This window comes from Lissotriton helveticus, chromosome 1_1 (genome assembly GCF_964261635.1).
Source record: "Lissotriton helveticus chromosome 1_1, aLisHel1.1, whole genome shotgun sequence".
NCBI classification, from domain to species: domain Eukaryota; kingdom Metazoa; phylum Chordata; class Amphibia; order Caudata; family Salamandridae; genus Lissotriton; species Lissotriton helveticus.
The window spans coordinates 8,144,376-8,166,437 of record NC_136057.1 but is presented as its reverse complement, the minus strand read 5'-3'; the positions used below and the strand labels follow the sequence as shown (position 1 = coordinate 8,166,437).

General features: G+C 43.9%; 1 protein-coding gene across 1 annotated transcript in view; it reads left to right on the top strand.

The window, feature by feature from the left end:
* The window catches only part of LOC144809121 (uncharacterized), a 68,271-nt gene that overhangs the window by 33,617 nt on the left and 12,592 nt on the right, over positions 1-22,062 (top strand). Inside the window, exons 2-4 of the mRNA XM_078673689.1 lie at positions 812-870; positions 5,975-6,035; positions 16,433-16,506. The gene's annotated coding sequence lies outside the window, so the exon portion shown is untranslated. The remainder of the gene's footprint in view (positions 1-811; positions 871-5,974; positions 6,036-16,432; positions 16,507-22,062) is intronic.

The window sequence follows — 22,062 nt, the reverse complement described above, 5'->3', positions numbered from 1 at the left end:
CTTTGGGCCATATGTATCATCAACCTGATTTGCAATTCTCAAATTGCAATTTTTAAGAAATCGCTATTTGAGAATCACAAATAGGGTATGTATGTACAAAATTGCATGGGCAGGAGGCCCATAGGAATGAATGGAAAGTTATTCTCAATTTGCGATTCGCAATTTGCTGATCGCAAATTGAGAATAATTTCAAGGGTGCAGGGGTGTCCAAAGGACACCCTGTTGCACCCCTGAAATATGCATGGGTGCACATGTGGCGAACATACATGCCCTAAGGGCATGTATGTGCGTCACATGGCACTTTGAAAAATGCAAATATGTGCATTTTTCAAGGAATTCACAACTTATTACCAACTAGAAGTTGGTGGTAATTTGCGATTCCTTAAGGACATTTTGCTAATTTTTTTAGCTTCATACATTGCATTTAAGGAATCACAAAATTTGCGATTCCTTAAATGCTATTGCAAAATAAGGATTCGCTAAATTTGCGATTCCTTGTTTTTCACCAGATTTTGCTTTATACATACCATTTAGCAAATTCGCATTCGCAAAGGCCGAAATTCTGCGAATTTCGGCCTTTGCGAATGTGAATTTGCTTGATACATATGGCCCCTATTCTTTTACACTATTTTATCTCTTTTTCAATGCATTCGCTTATCCCACTTTTGTTAAGGCTTAGCCTCTCTTCTATGAGTCTTTCTGTACTTTTTAACTTATAACTACAGAGGTATCTGGGACCATGCTTTAAATTGAAATTATCAGACAGTATCCAAATATTTCTTATAACTAAAACTTTATCTTTTTTCTTCAGGTACTTGCGGTTATAAAGACTGGGTTCTACTCCTTGATGCGGACTAGGTGAACAGGTGAGTGGAACTGATTCGCTATGAACAAGTTTCTCCAATATTTACACTCTACTCCTATTTAATAAATATATTAATATCCTGTCTAACTCCTTGTCGCACACGAGACGCTAGCTACCCTAAAACTGATTCTACAAATGAACTGGGCTTCACTAACCCCTGACTCTTATGCCTATATAAGGGCAATGCGAATTGTGCCTATATAAGGGCATGTTTCGGGAAAACCTATATACACAACGCATGGGCCTTTTTCGGGTCAAGCATAGTATCGATATCCTTTGACATGACTGATGGGAGTGTTAGACAGATGTCTAGCACGCATTCTTAACCGCAAAGCAGGTGGCATAGAACATGTAAGATACAGTCTTTTATTTTTTTTATTTTTTATTTTTTTTAGTCCTCATCAAGCAAAAAAAAAAATGTTTTAGAATATGGAGGAGTCAGAGGCCCCGTTATCTGAGTTGCACCCAGTCCACTGTGACCGCTTTTTTTCTTTCGGTAGATGCGGTTTACCTTGTCCTCTGGGGCCCCCTTTTGTCCATATCTAGGTAAACGATTATCGGAGGAGGGGAGCTAGTCATGATGACTACTCGGTTCAAGATCCGGTTTGAAATCGTTGTATCCATTGCCTTAATCATTGGACCTCCTAGATGTTGCCATATTATATCTTTCCCATATACTCCAGAACCTGTTTTTCTTACTTTGCCTCCCCTGTTTATCCAGCTTATATACCCTTAATATTGAGTTAAGCCAATCTGGTTATCTTGGTGGTGTTTCTTTTACCCAGTTGATACAAATTTCCCTCCTGGCTTAGTAAGAAAAGGATACTTTCTTGGCCCTCGGACCATGTGTTAGCGTGTGCGTTATTTCTAACCCCAAAGATAATCAATTCAATGCTTACCTCGATGTGTTGCTCTAATACCTTGGAAAGTGTCTTACCGATCTGGTCCCAGTATTCCTCTAGCATCGCACACTCTCGGAACATGTGTAGGTCGTCTGCTCTTTCTGCACCACATTTGGGACACTTCTTTACTGTGTTGTTTTTGAATTTTGACAGCTTTTTTGGGGTCCAATACGCTCTGTGTATTGTGGAAAGGTGATTTTTTTCAATGGAGCAGATTTTACCCCTCGGCCAGCGATGTTATTTGAGATTTTCATCATCTTCCAATTTATCGACTCTTAAATACCGATTCGGTATGAGTAGGTATTTAAGAGTCGGTAAATCGGAATTACCTACATCTGGCCCTTAGTCTCTAACTAACGCATATTAGTGAAATATGCACATCCCCGCAAGGACTGTAGATTGTCAACTTGGCAGGGCTAAACAGCTAATAAAACTCTCCCGGTAAAGCCCTTTCTTCTTCTGCCTCATGCAAGTGGCAGGCTGAGGTCTTTTTTATACTCCTGGGATGAATCCGACAGACTCTCTGACCCCTGGAGGGCACTGGGCCAGCGGCTCCCTTTTGCTTGCACTAAATTCATTTGTTGGCAACCTCGTGTGCTGCGCTAACTCTGTTGCCTTCCCCAGCAGTGACTTTAATACCCCGAATCAAGAAATCGCAGATTAGAGGCAGGGAACACGCTCCACAAGACTGCCCCAAACAACAGGCTCATATCGCTTTACAGGACAATAGGACACCACATGTGTCCGTGAAGAGTAAGGGAGATGACGTAGGCAGAATAATCCAGATAATCTCGAGTTTGAAAGCGCAAACCTTTTTGTAATTTTTTGCCTTTCAATTCTCCCCAGAATTTAAAAGAACACTAATATTTTTGGAAAAAATTGGTAATTTCTGACATTCAAACTTTGTTATTCTGGTAACAAAGTGTCACTCAAAGTGTCAGACATAACACTTTGGAATGTCCACAGAAAACCTGTAATTATCACCCATAAACAAACCAGGACCGTAGCAGCCATGACTATGATCCTGTGTGATTTGGCATCTTGAGCCTCGGCCTTGAATGTACAATTGGCTCTACCTTCCGCACCACAGGAGAGGCAGCGCTCGCCACCTTAGGCACAACCAGACCGGCATCAGGATTGTTGTCAGGGGGAACTTTTTTTTTTTAAAGATGCCTGTACATAGCATTATGCAAGGCATCTAAAACAAGAGCAGTGCTTTATTTAAAAAAATCCATTTAAAACACTGTTTTAATTTAATAATTAAGTTAAAGCAGATAGCTAAACCCGTGACAACCATGTGCACTGTCTATGTAAATAAATGTGCAAAAATACTAGCTGGAACTTCTTTTTTTGCTCGCGACAAAAATAAATACAGATATATACAGATAAAACAACATAAAAAGAAATATGGATAAATACAGAAGGAAATGGTGAAAAAATAATTACCAAAAAAAACGGGAGCCCTAGTTATAATGCACTTAAAAATATATGGTTGGCTGCATCACAAACAACCCCGGAAATAAGTTCCAAAGGGTGCAGAGGGGCTCTGCTCATGCATGGGCACCCTCTCACATAAAACCAGCACCCTGCTTTCAGGATTGATAAGGCCTGACAAAGGGGTGACTGATATGTTTATATGTGCAGTGATATAAGGTAGATATAGTGAACCTATATCTAAGTGAGGGGTGCATGCACCACCTTACCCAGGCTGCAGTGGCAGACCTGTGGTGTCAGTTTGAGTGGTCTCTCAGGGGTGGCACAGTACATGCTGCAGCCCCTGGGAGGCCTCTGGGGTATCTATGCCCTGGGTACATAGGATACCATATACTAGGGACTTATAAGGGTACCTCTGAATCCAATCTGCAGTGTACCTGAAGTACATGCAATCAATTTAGGGAGAAAACAGATACACTGAGATCCTGATTAGCAGGGTCCCAGCCAGACTAGTCGAAAACCAGGAACAAAGTAGGGGTACCCCTGCCGTCAGATTCCACCTTCCTACAACGGTGACTCCTAGAAGAGTCTTTTCTCTAAACGTCAAGGCATCGGCCATGAAGCTGCATCTCCACTGAAATGGGAGAGGATAAAAGCAATACGAGACTGTGCATCTGGAAAGACGGTTGGACAGCACATGAACTGTAATGAACACTGAGCGAGGAAGATCTGAGCCTTATTGGGGATCTCCATTAAAACGTTCTGGTGGAGCTAGGGGAATGACTGGGGCCAAGGAATGCACTACTTGTGTGGTACTGCCTGGATTCAGGACTGCGCTGGTACTTGAAGTAGCTGAACTAGAAGGGGAAGGGTGAAATTTAGTCCCAGAGCCCTCACTCTGTAATGTAGTTCCTATTTCCCTAATAGGCTCTGCGCATTGGAATAATATACCCTATAGTTTTGGCGTAGGAGTGAGGTCAGTATGCCCCTATCGAGTACATTAATCCTAAATACTTTGCTTGCCAGCTAACTCAGAGGCCACTATAAACAAGAAGGAAGTAGTTTCTGGGAAACGCATAAACATGACACATTTGTTTCCCTTTAGAATCGGAACACTCTCAGTATTGTGGAAACAACAGATAATAATTTCACTCAGCTAATCGTGCATGCTTAGTTTCTTCAGAGCTACACAGAAAGAATAGACGGGCGTTTCAATGAAAGGATTTATTGAACAGTCTTGTTTCTTGTGTACGAGATATGAGTTGTTACAATCGTAAGACAGTATGCAAGATATATTATGTAGAGCGTGAGCAGTAGAAAGAAATAATACTGGGCTAGCATTATCTTTTAGCTATGACACATACATTCATATACATAAATAACATAAGCTAAAAATGTGAGTACTCATAAGATGCTTCTCTAACTAGTTATACCCCAGTGTACCTAACCTAAGTGTAGTACAAGGTAAGAAGCAGGTGATGTATTCTATAGTATGTTATGCTACATTCTGTATGCTAAGTTTGTATGCCAAGAGTTCCTCCAGGTTCTTGTCAGCTCCATACATTGAGAATGAGAGATGTGGGAATCTCTTTCCGGGTCTCGAACTCTAACACTCGCTCCGAAGGGAGTCCGAACACTGGAAGCTGGATTCTCTAAGGACAGGGATGACTGCGTCCCTTGACAGTGCGTCAGGCCGGGACACGGGCTCCTCTAAAGTCAAGGTCTCCTCCTACTTGCTTGGGCAAAGGAAGGTATATTTATACCTGGTAGGTGCTTTGGAATGTTAGCATTGAAGCAAAGTCGGGCAGAGGAAGACGTCAGGAATGAACCCTTAAGGAATAGCAGTTCATGATTAATAAATGAGTTCTTGGAGAAATCAATAATCCTGTGCTGGGGGAACTCCCAAGATCTTAAGGGTCTGGTTTCTAAGAACTCGTTGTGACGTTAGGGTGGACGGATGTAGGTGACCATGCCTTTATTTACATAGCATGGCTAATGCCTAAATAAGGACTGGGATCTTATGCCTATATAAGGGCAATGCAAATTGTGTCTATATAAGGACATGTTTCGGGAAAACCTATATACGGACACCTAAAGCGGAATACAACAACTCTTCAATTTGACCGCCAATTCTAAGGCTTTCCTCCTAGAGGCTTTCATTTCAGTCTTCAGGGTCTTAGTCTCCTCTCTAACCACCATTAACTCTTGCTCTATTACTTCTAGAATTTTCCCCAGACTCTTCAAATCGTAACCTTCTGCCATTCTACTCGGGTAAGTTCACTACTTGGGCACTTCACTCTGTCAAGGCCCTACTTTTATACTCACCGTCCTCAGAAAACTCACAGGAGCAGAATGATGCAAGTTCCAAAGTCCCCCTGCAGGTCTCAACACGAGTCCTCTAGTTACAAGCTCTCGCATGACCCCCGCAGATGGAAAGGGGAAGGGGACAGAGAAGAGACTGCCTTGCTTCTGGCTTCACTTCTGCACCGCTAGGCACCCACTGTTGCTTCTTCTAGAGTAACACTTCTATGCGAACTGCAATTAAATAACATCAAATTAATAAGCTTCTCTAACTTATTCTTTTACACTATTTTATCCCTAATTCAATGCATTCGCTTATCCCACTTTTGTTAAGGCTTAGCCTCTCTTCTATTAGTCTTTCTGTACTTTTTATCTTATAACTACAGAGGTATCCGGGACCATGCTTTAAATTGAAATTATCAGACAGTATCCAAATATTTCTTATAACTAAAACTTTATCTTTTTTCTTCAGGTACTTGTGGTTATGAAGACTGTATTCTACTCCTTGATGCAGACCTTTGTGAGGTGAACAGGTGAGTGGAACTGATTCGCTATGAACAAGTTTCTCCAATATTTACACTCTAATCCTATTTAATAAATATATTAATATCCTATCTAACTCCTTGTTTCATACGAGATGCTAGCTATCCTAAAACTGATTCTACAAATGAACTGGGCTTCACTAACCCCTGACTCTTATGCCTATATAAGGGCAATGCGAATTGTGCCTATATAAGGACATGTTTCGGGAAAACCTATATACGGACACCTAAAGCGGAATACAAAACCCACTCCACCTTCGAATGAACAATAATACTAAATGCTTATCATTAAATGCTAAACATTAAACTGAGTACCATATGTTGCAAAAAAAAACATTTGCAAACGTATACTAAAAGAAGTTTAAAAAACTTTTTCTAAACATGTAATGCAAAGGTACTGTACATTTTAAAGCAGTTTTTCAATCTAAGCAGATACCGGAAATAAATGCAATATGAATGAATAGAAATATATACATATGACGATATAGTTGACAATTATTCAAAAACCAAAGCCATTTCACAACATGGTACTAAATGAAATGGTGGGTAAATAAGGTGACAATGTGTCCCTGGAGGTGTTCAAAGAAGTCCATTCTATATGAATAGTTCTACTGTAAGCAGATTGAATTGCACTGTATTTTCAAATTTAGGAAAAAAAAGAAAATTTTAGGAAGAGTTCCAAGTCTTGTTCTGTTTTGAAAATATGGAGGCCACATTCATAGCTTTCCCTGTACACTGTGAGCGAATCAGTCAGTGTATGGGTCTGTTGAAAACATGAAATCATTCTCTCCTGTAGACAAAATATTGTCAACCGATGTCAGTGACAGTTGGAACACCTCGTTTAGAAGGTTGACTGCACAGAGATGTGAAGCATTGCCTTCAGCATGGGATGCCGCAGCAATGTTCGCGTCCGTTGTTACCTGTGTGCCTGCTGATCCATCTCGTACCATAGCAGCAGCAGGAAGCTTCTGTGAGATCTCAACGAATGCCATCATCAGGATTGGTAGCCTCTCTGGACAACACAGAGCATGGGCCTTTTTCTGGTCCCGCATAGTATTGAAATCCTTTGACATGACTGATGGGAGTGTTAGACAGATGTCTAGCATGCATTCTTAACCGCAAAGCAGGCGGCATAGAACAGATAAGATACAGCCTTGCCAGATTGGTCTAAATGACAGAAACCATGTTGTATAAGTTCCCGAGACCAGGCATGCACAAAAGTTGCACTATGCGCTCACGGCACTTCCGTTCTAGGAGAGCTTTCTCCAAGTTGCTGGGAGTGACGCCGGTGGATAGGGTTGCCATAGCGTAGTAGTAGGAATAAAAACAGGATTCCTGGAACGAGTGCTAGATTAATGGCAGACCACCAAACACCGACTGCATGAAGTTTGGAAAGATTCCGAGGACTGCCTGAAAAGGTGTTAACAGTCCTGAGCATAAAGTCTTACATACATGTACAATCCCTCTTGTATCAGACATGTTTAAGATACGTCCCATCATTTCTACGAAATGTATAGGGCAGCTTTTATGTATTAGAGCTTGGATCTCAGCCGAAGTCCTTGCAATTTGTAGATAATAGATTTCTTTGGCCGAGGTCAAAGTCACGGTCTGTTGCAAAAGCATTGCTCTCATTCTGCTTAAAGTATCAAAACGTATAAAAGAAACATTCAATGGAGGCTACAGAGGCGACTCCCTGACTGGGTCTATTTGGGGGAACAATACTTGCATACATCAAGTAACCCTGGAGCTAACCGTTACCAGATATGGGATTCCTGGCAACATGCCACAGCAACTTTGTTCATTGAACATGAGGTGACTCCTGTTAGAAAGTTGGCCAAACTGATTAATCACAGCAGCTGGTGTACCCTGCAGGTGGTAGGACAGATTTGCTACAGAACCATTACAAGCCCGTGTGAAGAAATGTCCTGACATAAGTGTCACAGTGTCATTCAAAAACATTATTTGCTGTGGGATGATACAGGCTCTAAACAAAGCTTCTATCCCCTGCACTTGCCAATCTTTAGAACCCCAGACAGATTTTGTGTCGATTGTGTCTTTCCAAAAGTCAAACCCTTGTCTAGACAGTTGGGCAATAAAGGCTGCAGAATAAATCTGTTTTGTATTAGTTAACATTTTGCTGTCCTGTTGTGTTTACATTTCTATAGAAAAATGTTTTCTGGATCAGATGTATTGTACCCTGAAAAACATAGAAACTTATTTGTAAACATTTTTGAACTATCCTTTAGTGGTGTAGGACAATGTTCCCATCGGTTAAACATAAAAACATTTCTAGGTGTTGCAGATTTATGCAAGAAATGATGACTATAGTGGTTATAGCAACAAAGCTGTCTGTAGTCTGATGAACCCTCTAAGTTTTCATTGTTAGAGAGCGCAGCAGACCTTTCTAGATCAGACATCATGTTATTAACAGTTTCAAAGTCCCAATCATCAGAATAGGTACTGGAAGTAATAAAGTCACTACAATGAAATTTTAAATAAATTTGGAATCTTCAAAAGTTCCGTCTGGGCCGAGTATATTGAAATCGGTTTTGTCCCAAACTATACCAGTCTGTATAGGAACGGCTGTGATGTTCACTGCTGAAAAGTCTCTTGCTTCACAATGGGAAGATTTGTGTGGTTTTCAAAGTAAGTTCACATTTTTACTTTCAGTGTCCAAACAAAGTATCTGCCACTCACAAGCACGCTAAAAGTCATTACCAAAGCTAGCCAAAGCTGAAAGAAAAATATTTCAGAAATACTCCATATTTCAATCCATGGTGAAACCAGATAAGTCTCTTTCAGAAAATGAAAAAAGTATTGTACTTGTTGTCTGAAAGTTTTTTGGGCTGGCGTTGTTTCAGGCTCACTTGGATCCACAGAAATCATATCAAAGATAATGAAGTAGCCAGAAGCAGTTCAGTCAATTGTTGGAATTGCATCAGAATTTGTTGAAATCGCTGGAACCAGTTGATCACATGTTGCGTTGGTGTAGACAGGTGTAACTGGACAAACTGTTACTTGTGTTTCAAGAGGGATGAGTTCCATAGCATTGTTGCTTAGTCCTTCATTTGTTACTACTGATTTCTAGATGGTTATGAGTCTTTCAGTCTGAACCCCTTGGATAGTAGCGAGAGGAGGGCATCTGCTACTAGGTCGGAGTCCACCAGGCCTACTATTGAGTTTTGGCCATATAGTGTGGTGTGATGAGGTTGATTGACACAAATCTTTTCTCCTTTTTTCCAGCAAGGGGCAGCAGAAGTACTGTTCTTGTTCCGTGGATCGCTAGGACAGGTACTGGTTGTCTATAAGAAGGCCCAAATTTCTTCTTGTACACAATCTTCTCTCTGACTAGATCCCAAACTTTTGGGATCCAGACAGGCCTTGCTGGGACTGCCGGTTTTTCCCCAGTGGTGTTTGGCTTCAGGAACACATTGCTTTGTTTAGATCTTAGTTTATTTAGATCCTGTAAAACCGCCAAACGATCTTTGATATCCAAGGGTTTATTTTCCACCACTGTGCCTTTACATTCGAGTTCAGGAACCCACATTCGTGTCCCAAATAGTACCTCATATCGAGTGACCCCCCCAGAGAACTTCTTGACAAATTATTTAATGAGCGTTGGACCCCATAAAGATGTTTGACCCACCCATCACCCGAACCTAATACTCTAGCTGTTGCGGAGAGGAGTCCGCAATGCTACGCCCAAACTGGCCATGGCTTCTTTGTAAGCCCAAGAGCTAAACGCAGGTCTGAATGTAGTGTGCCAATTGCGTCTGTGCCGATAAAGACGCGCAAATCTTTTATAACAGCGTCAGCCGAGCGCTGAGGCCACATCCATAGGAACCTTGAGCACAAATCTACTGCGACCATTATATGTTTATAGTTACCGTCCCTTTGCAAGGGACCGCAGTGGTCCAGATAAGCACAAGCTAATGGTTTGTCTGAAATTAACAGGGGTGTCTGCGGAGGACGTTTCACTATGGAGACTTTCATCTGTTGGCATATTTCACATTCCAAAACATAGTTTTTGGTCTGTTTCCTAATGCCAGGCCACCAATATCTTTGCTTTAGTAAAGATACTGTTGCAGTAACACCTGCATGGACAGAGGCTATCCCTTCATGTGCTGCTAGGATCAGTCCTAATCTATGTTCATTGTTTGGAATTACCCTATTCCCACTCCAGGGATTCAAGCAAAAAGAACATTTGAAGCTGCATTGGAATAGATTACACACTATGTAAGAGGAGGAGACGTAACAAAAGGTCTTCCGCCGCATACGTAAGCTGATTAAGAGGGTTTGTGTCGGTTGAGGCATAGTTGCTGGCCGCTGGTCGCGTCAGAGCGCAGACGGGCTTGCCTCTGCCTCTGGCGCGCCTCAGGGGTGCCATTGCCGCACCCGCTGCGCGTGCGCTGCACGCTTGCATCGGGTCGCTATTTAAAGTAGCGAGAGCAACGAGCGAGGCTACAAGAGTGTCGGCGTGTCTGGCGTGCCCCGTGACTCTGGAGCGCGGAATTAGGGCACCGCCATCTTAGGAGTGCAATTACAATGTGATGCCAAAGAACTCAGTACATTAAAAGAGACCCAGCAGGTAAGATCGTAAAGATGGAACAAAAGGTTCCCTAGTGCAATATTGATTTTTTTAAAATGCGGGTACCAACAAGCCCATCAGAATTGCTGAGCGGTCATAGGCCACACCCCCTTTTTAAACCACTCTGCAAACGTGTCTCCTGGCGCACTGCTGCTCAGGGGATGAGGACCTCATCGCCCCACCACTAGTGCGCCAAGAAGTGCGTTTGGAGAGTGGTGTAAAAAGGGGTGTGGCCTCGGACCACCTCTCAGCAATCCCACTCTGTGGCGCTTACTGGAGGTACCTGGTGTGCTGGTTGGCCCCCAGGGACCCTCAGTATTAAAGGGGACTTAATTCCCCAACTCAGAACGCGCCAAGAGGCGTGTTTGCACAGTTGTGAGGGAGAGGGTGGGGCCCAAACACTCCGAGGAACCGACAGAACTCTCCATTCGCAATTGGCTTGCAAACAAGCCGAAAGGATGGGCCAAGCGGATTTGCTTGCCCGTTTGTGACTGACCGCATACCTGACGGCGGCACAACCCGTACTTCACGGATCCCTTGATACACAAAAGGAGCACCTCCTTCACGTCCACTCATATTTTCTAAACACCCGATTAGGACCGGGTTGGAATTATCACCGGTCCGACGATACTGCCCTCTGCACAAAACCCAACAGCCCTGAAGAGTCACGGGTCTACCCCGTTTTTGACGAAACACGTGTCGGCTGGTTTTCATGTATAACAAATACTGTCATTGGATATAATAAATAAGGAAATGAACAACTAAAGTTAAGTTTTGGTCTTATCCTTCCATCAAACGACACATCACCAACTGTTGAATAGACTTAGGTTGTGTGCGCTTGACCTTGCACACAGACTTATAGAAGGCGGAGCTCCTCTCCCCCTTCTCTCTCAGAGAATAGGGTTATCTCTGATCAAGCAGCACCAACAACTACCAACTACACTAATTACCATATACCTACTATCTGTTGAGCGCCGTGCTATTTCTGAACATTGCAATAACCCTACGCCGAACTTTGAATTTTTAGAAAGGGGGCTGTGTGGCCCCCCTTGTTCTAGTATGTTTTAGACCCTGGGGACCCCATCCCTCAGGGCCCCATCCCCCAGGGACTTTTTTGATAATGAAATCTGTAAGGTTTACAATTCGTTTTCAGCAAAAGCTGCAACAGTCAAATCAGATAAGATGGTAAAGATAGGACCGGTGCCTCTCAGTTTTTTGTATTCACTCCTATGTCTCATGTGGAGGCCCTGGCTGCGATCCAGGGTTGTAAGTCTGGTTCACCGGTGGACCCGTGCCCTCCTGAATTGTGGAAAGAGTTGACACCTATTTCCGACTATGTGCTGTCCAAAATATGGAACACTTCCCTTACCACTGGCATTTTCCCTGACATATGGAAGCACCCCACTCTCCTTCCCCTTAAGAAGAAACCGAATGTTGACTCGGGAACTGAATAATTACAGACCTATTTCTCTGCTGCCACACCAGCAAAAATGCTAGAAAAGGTAGTGCATCGACAATTGTCCCAGTTCATCGAGAGCCACAATATCCTGCATGACACCCAATCTGGGTTCCTTGCTGGCTTTAGTACAGAGACAGCGCTATTAGAGGTGGCAGACTCGGTAAGGATGGCGCTGGATTCACGGGCATCAGCTATGCTGGTGCTCCTGGATCTTTAGGCAGCATTTGACATTGTAGACCACTCAATACTGGTTAAACGTCTTTTGGACATTGGTGTTGGGTATACAGCCCTGGCGTGGCTGAAGTCATTCCTCCGTAAGCGTACACAAAGGTCAGCTCTGACGGAAGAGGTGTGGCGCCGCGGCCAGGGCGACTGACGCTGGAATCTGGGGACCACGGTTCGATCCCCGGCTCCGGCGGCAGGTTAGCCCAGCACCATGTGACTCTGGGCAATAGCTCGCTTAATCTTCCCGACGGCCCCCCAGCGCCTAGAGACCCTTACGGGTGATTGTGCGCTTTACAAATGTGGACTTTACTTTTACTTTACTCTACAACCGTATCAGTCCGACCGCAAGCACTTATGGTGCGGAGTGCGCAAGGGTCGGCCTTAAGCCCTCTATTGTTCTAAATCTATTTGGCCCCATTATTCTCTCTGATAGCCAACTGGGGTATGAAGGCGATTTCCTATCCCGACGACACCCGGCTGGCATTCCCTTTTAATGAACAGTCAGAAGATTCTTTCAAGAGCTTTAAGAGCTGTTTAAAAGATATCGGCCACTGGATGAATAGGAACAAACTCAAACTGAATGCCCGATAAAACAGAAGTGATTTTTTTGGGTAAAAAACAGCCCCCTGCTGCAGATCTTTGGTGGCTGGTGGAAATGGGTTTACCACCCACTCCAGTTGGCATTGCCAAAAAATTGGGAGTAAAGTCGCAGGCTGACTTATCTTTTTTGGTCCAAATTCAGCAGGTGACAGCTGCCTGCTTCGGCAGTTTGAGAAACCTGCGGCAATGTATACATTTGCTGCCAGAGAATTGCCGTCGGGCCGTAGTCCATGCCACAGTGACTACTCGCCTGGACTACGCGAACGACCTCTACTTGGGCTTACCAGCCTACCTTGTTAAGAAACTTCAAAGGGTTCCGAATGCGGCTGCGAGATTGATTAGACATGTACCTTTCCGGCAGCGGATCTCAAGGAACTACATTGGTTGCCGGTAGCCAATAGAATCAAATGTGAGGCCTTAACCCTAGCTTTACGGTCAATCCATGGAACGTGCCCTAGCTATTTGAAACAGAGCCTCGGTGCCTACAAGCAGACTCGCTCACTGAGGTCTAATTCCCAGAACCTGCTTTGCACCCCACGAGTGAAGACAGCTTGGATGGGTGGCAGATCTTTAATGCTTGGTGCAGCCATGTTATGGAATTCCCTGCCTAATGCCTTGCACCAGATTGCCTCTGAAACACAATTCAGGAAAGCAGCAAAAACATGGCTTTTTAATCTAGATTAATGGCCTGGAATCCTCCACGTTGCATGACTCTCGTGTGCCACCTGTTGCTACAGCGCCGGGGCACCTCTATTGGAGGTAGCTGTTCGCGCTCTACAAATTTCTTTATTATTATTGTTATTATTAATATTATATTTAAAAAACAATGGAAAGGGGCTGTATGGCCCCCCTTCCCTGGGCCACTATTGGCTCCCCTGGGGCCTGGCCTCGTATTTTATTTTATTTTTTCCAGGGGGAGGGGCGCGTGGCCCCACTCTCCTGGGCCTCTTCTGGCCCCGGGGACCCCATCCCCGAGGGCCTGGCCTCTTTAAAAAAAAAATATATATATATACTTCTTCAGTAATGGGAGGAGTTCCAGTCATATATATATACATGTGTATAAAGGAGGGGGGCCGGGTGGTCCCCCTCTCGGGCCACTATTGGGTCGGGGACCGCATTCTCTAGGGCCTGGCCAGACTTTTTATGTACTTTTTATGGAGGGGGGGTCGCGTGGCCCCCCTTTCTGGCCACTTCTGACCTCAATTTGCTTCTATAGCAGGGGAGGGAGATTATGCTACCCTGTCGTATATAATGACATCTCTTTTTGGAATTTACGGACTAGTTGCTATGCTGACCATATTTGTATTAGGCATTTTTCTACGAGAGCACAATAGTTAAAATAAACATTTTTAACTTTTCACATGTCTGTCAGATCTTATTGTGGACGAGTACAAGAGTGCGAGCGAAGGGGTGTGTCCTGCAACCGTGATTCCTGAGAGGCTCGGTAGTTCTGGGGTGTCTAATCACTTGGTTCTCTGTGAGTGAGTAGGAGGGCAAGTGAGACCCTATAGCGAGTCAGTCCCCGGGCTCATGGGTACTCAGGTGGCAGAATGCCTCAGCCCCTGCCTAGTAAGGTTCCACGACCCCAACGAAAGTTCTGTGACTTGGCAGAATCCCTGCAACAACACTCCTCAGTTCAATCTTACATGTGGAGTCGAGGAGGGAATTTACCTGTCATTGATAAAATGATTCAGCAGGCATTCTAAAAGGAGTACTAGGGGTCCCATGCAAGCATGAGATGTGTTGTATTATCGAACATGCAATATCCAATGTCAAGCCATTGCCTTTAGTCACAATTATTGATTCATTTTGTAGGTGTTTTTGTTAAATTCCATTTTGTTTTGCTGTGTTTTCATGAAAGTTTATTGGTTGTTGTTATTATTACCTTATCTTGAATCATGTCAATAATGTGTGTTCTCTCTGTCTGAAAACTTATAAAATGTACTGTTTTTGCGATATTTGCTGGATTGTTTTCACCCGTTTCCTAGAGGCAGACTTCATGCCAGTCCTCATATTGATTTTATACTTAAGAACTTTCCTTTGATTTTAACTGAGCATACTCTGTCCGTTTGCAATTTGATGTTATAGAAGAACCTTTTTCCATTTCTTAGCAGACAGTTGTTGTGTTGGTCTGTCTATTGATATACCTTTTATGATCCTCTCACAGATACTATGATGCTTATTTCTCTGAAAGAGTAGCCATGTTTTTGTCCTCTGTAAGTATTTTAAATCTTTAATATGGCCCTATGGCTCGCAGTAGCTCCAAAGGCCTTTAACTAGGGAGCGGTCCTTTAATAGCCGGTATAGTCTGCTGCTGCGGACGATAGGGCTATTACAACATTTGCCCAAGGAGGGCAAAATGTGTTGATTAATAAAACAAAGGTGACCGAGACCGAGGGGGTTGAAACAACCTTGCGGCTTCAAAACCTTTGTTTCGCAGCTGTTATGGAAAGTTCGGTAGTTACTAGCCGCATGCAGGTCCACAAAGGTGTAATAGTTTAACATTTATAGCAGTAGCTGTGAAAGGAGGCTGGAGTCCGCCCCGTGTTCTCACTGGGCTTTTCATCTTTCAGGTGAGCCAGGGAGATGCAGGAGCTGAGCAGAACCCCCCCTCCTTCCGAGGCACCCGTGACTCTGTGAGCTATGAGAGGAGTAAGGGGGGGAGGAAGGCTGCTGTGTGGCCTGCTGCAGGGTCCATCTTGTGCTTTCCCCCACACAATCCATATATTTTGGAGAGACAGGGGAAAGAGAGGCTGTGTATTAAGACATTGTAATGTTGAGAGCAGCGGGCCTATATCAGGTTGTATAGTCTGCTGCTGCTCCTTGTGTTCAATGGAGATCTCAACATTCCAATGTACTAAGCTTTGTCCTGCGAAGGTTTGAGTCCAAATTCCTGCTCTTGAGTGTCCGTACTTTGGGGCTCAGAAGACACCGACCCTCCACATCATCCCTTTAGATAATTTATAAATTAAAAGCGCCAACACATTGATGCCTTGTTGCTTCCATTTCTCAGCATTCACACACTGCACCAGCTTGAACTTGAATTACTGTTGCTCAGACAGCATGGCTTCTGTAAGTGTAAGAGTTATGTTATGTTATGTTAATAGGTTTTCTAAAGCGCGCAGCTGCCCCAGCAAAGGGGTGTCCCGGCGCTGCCAAAGAGTGTGGTTGACTGATTTATGGAGGATAGGCACAATTATAAACAAGGGCTTTAACATGCCGTTTGTGAACCAGATTGTTATGCTTTGTAAGTTTTATGGGCTGTAAATGGGAGTTATGAAGAAGGGACTGTATTCCTGGGGACTGTTCTCTGAGACTGTGGGTGCGCTCCATATTCAGAGACCTTTTCCAGCAAACGATCATGGGTCTTGGTGACTAAAAAAAGTCCATATATTAATACCCATAGTTGCTTCACAATGCTTCATTTTGTTTTGTTCGTTCAGGACAGTTACTCTGAAGATAGGGTGGAGTGCAATTGTCATCTGATGTAAAACCTTCTCTTTACTTCCTTTCAAGGTATTTTGGGATGATTAGAATTTGCTGTGAGGCACAGCCAACACCCTTGGAAGAAGAAAAACAATAACTGGCAGGTAATTATTCTGAACTGGGGTGGCAAAGTGAGCTAAAGAACGATGATGGATTTAACCCAGATCTGTGACTGGGGGTGAGTGTCTGAAAAGTTTCAGCGCTCCGCCCACCATCTCCTTGTGTTTGCAATGTTTCTTTTTCCGCTGTTTTTTCTTTCTATATTTCCTCTCTGTGGGTAGAGCTCACTCTGGCCTACGGCAGCGAGGCACTTAGAGGGAGAGACCCCACAGTACTCGATAACAGTCACCTGTATATACCGGCAAATCTTTCAGCTTCCTCGCAGTGCTCCGCAGCTCAAATCGGGCTAGAATTTTGGCTAAGAAAGCAGTCGTACTCAAGAATGGCGTCCTTTGCCATCTTCTGTCACAAACTAAAACTCTAAGGTCAATTCCATCCATTGCTTCATGTGGGACGAAATATCAAAGAAGCCACGCCTGCTTTCGTGTAAACATCTCAATGACACCGTCGAGTAACTAAGCCTGGGGGAAACATGGTCAACATCTGTGAGCCACGATCAATTTAGGAACAGCAAGAACATCCTTCAAAATCCCAGCATCAGTTGAAGACGGGGCTATTTTAGCTAAAAGGTCACATTGATGGCTAGTGCTAAACAGCGACACAATCATGAAACCTCAGCTGTACCTGGGGGAAACACTAAATCCCAGGATAAAAAGAAAATATCTATCGAGTGGGCGATTTACCAACTTTACCACGCAGCAAGCCTTCGTTGAGGACAACCTCGATATTTGGCAGAAACTTCTATGGCCGCAATGGAACCAGCAAGGGTGCGCACTTGCAGGGCCGCTTCCCTGTTCTGCTTCAACGCCTCGGACCAGGGCACAATCGCCAGAACTGTCAAGTATTTACAAGGGGTTGAGAAAGCCCCCAAAATGGCAGCTAAATAAAGGAGAGGAAAGAGCATTTCAGCTTCCTCGCAGCACCTCTCCAGCTCAAATCAGGCTTGAATTTGGGCTAACAGAGCAGTCGTACTCAAGAATGGCGTCCTTTGTCAACGTCTGCCACAAATTGAAAAACTCTGTGGCAAATTCCATCAATCGCATCATATGGGAAGAAATAACAAAGAAGCCACACTCGCCGGCATGTAAATATCTCAACGACACTGTCAAACAACTAAACATGAGGGAAACATGGTAAACATCTGTGAGCCAAGATCAATGTAGGAAAATGGCTATAAAATCCTCCAAAATCCTAGCATCAATTGAAGACGGGGCTATTTAAGCCAAAAGGCCACAGGAATGGCTAGTGCTAAACAGCTTCACAATCATGAAACCTCAGCTGTGCCTGGGGGAAGCACTAAATCCCAGGATAACAAGCATTTGCAATGCAATAGGTCTCGCATTAGGAAAGTTTGAGCTATTGGTCTTGTAAATGACACATTTTATATTTATGTCTTGGTTATGAAAATAGCGAAATTAATAGCTTTGTCATTTACAATGCCAATACTTTTAACTTTTGCAAATGTGACACTTATAGCATTTGTAATGCAATATGTGTTGTATTGACGTGACTTAGATGTATTGATATTACAAATAACAATGGCTTTTAATTTTTTTAAATTAATATTTGAATAAAAGTTATTGTAATTTATAATGGCAATAGCTTAAACTTTTGTAAATACCTTTTGTGAAGATTATGTTCAGTGTATTTTATTGTGACGAATATCCAAGAACAGAAGTGAAATATTAACATCTTTTTGTGACATTTGTAATAAAGCTTGAAACATTGAGAGAACATATTTGAACCAGTTGTTGTTGAATGGTTGCACAGATTGATGCTGTGGTGACACGGAGAGATGTTGACGAGTGATGCTGTGGCGTTCAGTGATGCTGTAGTAGTGCATAGTGATGTTGTGGTGCCCCTGAGTGATGCTGTTGTGGTGCGATAGATAGGTAGAGTGAGGTGATAGATAGCTAGAAGGAGGGTGAAAGATAGAGTGAGGGCGATAGATAGATAAATAGAGTGACGGTGATAGTTAGATAGACAGAGGGACGGTGATAGATAGATAGACAGAGGGACGGTGATAGATAGATAGACAGAGGGACAGCGATAGATAGATAGACAGAGTGTCGGCGATAGATAGATAGATAGATAGAGTGAGGGCGATAGATAGACAGAGTGAGGGCGATAGATAGGCAGATAGATAGAGTGAGGGCGATAGATAGAGTGAGGGAAATAGACAGATAGAGTGAGGGCGATAGATAGAGTGAGGGCGATAGATAGAGTGAGGGCGATAGATAGAGTGAGGGCGATAGATAGAGTGAGGGCGATAGATAGGGTGAGGGCGATAGATAGAGTGAGGGCGATAGATAGATAGATAGAGTGAGGGCGATAGATAGAGTGAGGGCGATAGATAGAGTGAGGGCGATAGATAGAGTGAGGGCGATAGATAGAGTGAGGGCGATAGATAGAGTGAGGGCGATAGATAGAGTGAGGGCGATAGATAGAGTGAGGGCGATAGAGTGAGGGCGATAGATAGAGTGAAGGCGATAGATAGTGTGGGGGCGATAGATATTGTGGGGGCGATAGATAGTGTGAGGGCGATAGATAGAGTGAGGACGATAGATAGCGTGAGGGTGATAGATAGAGTGAGGGTGATAGATAGAGTGAGGGCGATAGATAGATAGAGTGAAGGCGATAGAGTGAGGGCGATAGACAGAGTGAGGACGATAGACAGAGTGAGGGCGATAGACAGAGTGAGGGCGATAGACAGAGTGAGGGCGATAGACAGAGTGAGGGCGTTAGACAGAGTGAGGGCGTTAGACAGAGTGAGGGCGTTAGATAGAGTGAGGGCGATAGATAGAGTGAGGGCGATAGATAGAGTGAGGCAGATAGATAGAGTGAGGGCGATAGATAGAGTGAGGCAGATAGATAGAGTGAGGCAGATAGATAGAGTGAGGCAGATAGATAGAGTGAGGCAGATAGATAGAGTGAGGCAGATAGAGTGAGGCAGATAGATAGATAGAGTGAGGCAGATAGTTAGATTGATAGATAGATAGAGAGTGAGGGCGATAGAGAGATAGAGTGAGGGCAATAGATAGATAGAGTGAGGGTGACAGATAGATAGAGTGAGGGCGACAGATAGATAGAGTGAGGGCCACAGATAGAGTGAAGGCGACAGATAGAGTGAGGGCGATAGATAGATGTGTGTGGTTGTGTGTGTGAGTAGTTGTATGTGTGAGTGGTTGTATGTGTGAGTGGTTGTGGTTGTGTGTGGTGTTGAGTGTGTGTGTGTGTGGGGTTGTGTGTGTTGGGTGTGTGGGGTTGTGTGTGTGGTTGTGTGTGTGTGTGGTTGTGTGTGGTTGTGTGTGTGGTTGTGTGTGAGATTGTGTGGTTGTATGTGTGTAGTTGGGTGTGCGTGTGGGTGTGGTTGTGTGTGTGAGTGTGGTTGTGTGTGTGGTTGGGTGTGGTTGTGTGTGGTTGTATGTGTGGCTGTGTGTGTGGTTGTGGTTGTGTGTGTGGTTAACTGCGTGTGGTTGGGTGTGTGGTTGGGTGTGTGTGTGTGTGGTTGTATGTGTGGTTGGGTGTGATTGTGTGTGTGTGTATAGTTGTGTGTGTGTGTGTGTGTGGGTCTTTTATTGGATTAAAAGTATTTTTTTAAATAAGCTTAATCAGCATTCAAAATGCACTTTTTTGCAGTGCCATGTGCGCACGCTTATCCCGAGGGCCTTGGAGCGCTGAACACGTGCATCACTTTACTTTTTTTTTATGTAAGGAGGGCCCTAGACTAGCTACGACTGCTTTTGCATTTCGTAAATCCGGAAATGCAAAACCATTTGTAACTCTGGCCCTTATAACCACAGGAACGAATGGTCTTGTATTTCTTAAATAGTGATTGCAATCCTGTAGGAACCGCTATTAGGAAATCACAATTTTAGTACATTCTATTTTGCATTTCCTAAATAGCCATTTCTCAGGATTCGCTATTTTGGATGTGTAAAATGGAAGCTTCTTACATTTGGGCCTTAGTGCTTTGTGGTCCTGGCCAGATCTTGGAATCACTACTATTTATTATTGAGCTTTCAGTGAATACTTGAAACAATGTTAGTTGCAGATACTTGAGGTCAAAAGTTGGGTCAAAGGACAAATGTAGATGTTGAAGGGGAGACAAGACAGTGATGAACCCTGGCGTACCTCCAGTCGGACTCCTTGGTAGTAGGATTCAGAGCCCCCATCTTGATCATTGGATTGTGGATACTGATGAATGATTAAATACACCACATTTTCAGTTGTTATGCTCAAGCACGCATTGGTATTTGTACACTCCAAGTATCTATTGAATGTGTGCACACATTGTCTATGCATACATTTGCAGCATGGGTACACGCATTTTGCATATGGTCACCATTTGTTACAGACATAATTTTCAGCCGGTGTGTATCTACGGGTCAAACAAAATCAATTATCAGAGCAGACTTACAACACAATGTGTACAGGTGCGCTGCCTGCAGCATAAACACAGGTGCCGAGAAAATCACATAGTACACATCAGGTTTACGGAGACATTTCTGAGGGCATATAAATCATCCTCGACATGTGTATACATCCAACATTTGACACGTGCGCTCAAAACATCCTCTGCTCGCATGAAGACTAGAAACCAAAACAGGTGGACAGAATGCTACAATACAAGGTAAAATAGTCAAACGATGCGCATGATGTGGCTACAAACATCCCTTATCTCCGAGAATTCAAAACATGTGTGAATACAATACATTCACTGCATACATTCTGCAACCCAGTTGCGCGGCTGGGACTGCTATATGATTTTACCATTTGTAAACATGTCATGTGTGCAATCAACACCTGCTAGGCACGTACTGTGACTACGCACAGGATACCTAGCCTGCAATTACCATATAAGCACCAGACTGTGCACATGTGCGCCCCACTTGAAATCCGCGCACATAGAATGCACAGTATATCTGCTCTGCCTAAGTAACAGATATTCCCCCAGTTCACACAACCAACACTAGTCCTCGTCCCATCCTACCTTCTACACCTGCAACACAAAACACAGCCAGACTACACTCCCAAACAACACAACCACAAATGTACCACTCACAGTCACTCCACAGGCCTTTTCATAGTTTCACACCACTGCAATCCTTGACGGGTTTCTCATGCCATGTATAGGATACATCCCTACACACCCTATGCGCATGCCAAGCCCATTGACTTTGCCAACGTTTGTTATCCAATGCTAGTCAGAGGCAGTGGCAAGCGAGCGATGTGCCCGAGGCAATGTGACATCATGCCTTCAAGAGCCTGATAGCCGGTCTAATTACAAGTCTCTGCTAATGCAATTTCAGGCAGTCCTTTGATTGCTCTGAAAGCCATACTCTGATAGCAAGCTGCGGGAGGCATGTGCGCGCTGCCTGCGGCTGCAGCCGGGCTCGGACAAGCAAGCTGTTTACAGAAAGATTTGAACACGCATTTGAATGTGATTAGGGGTGGAAGTCTGCTGTCTGTGGCCAACTTCAAATGCTCCGTTGGGACGTGTGTGCGTGAAGTTACAGAAGACAGAAAAGGCCTTTGGA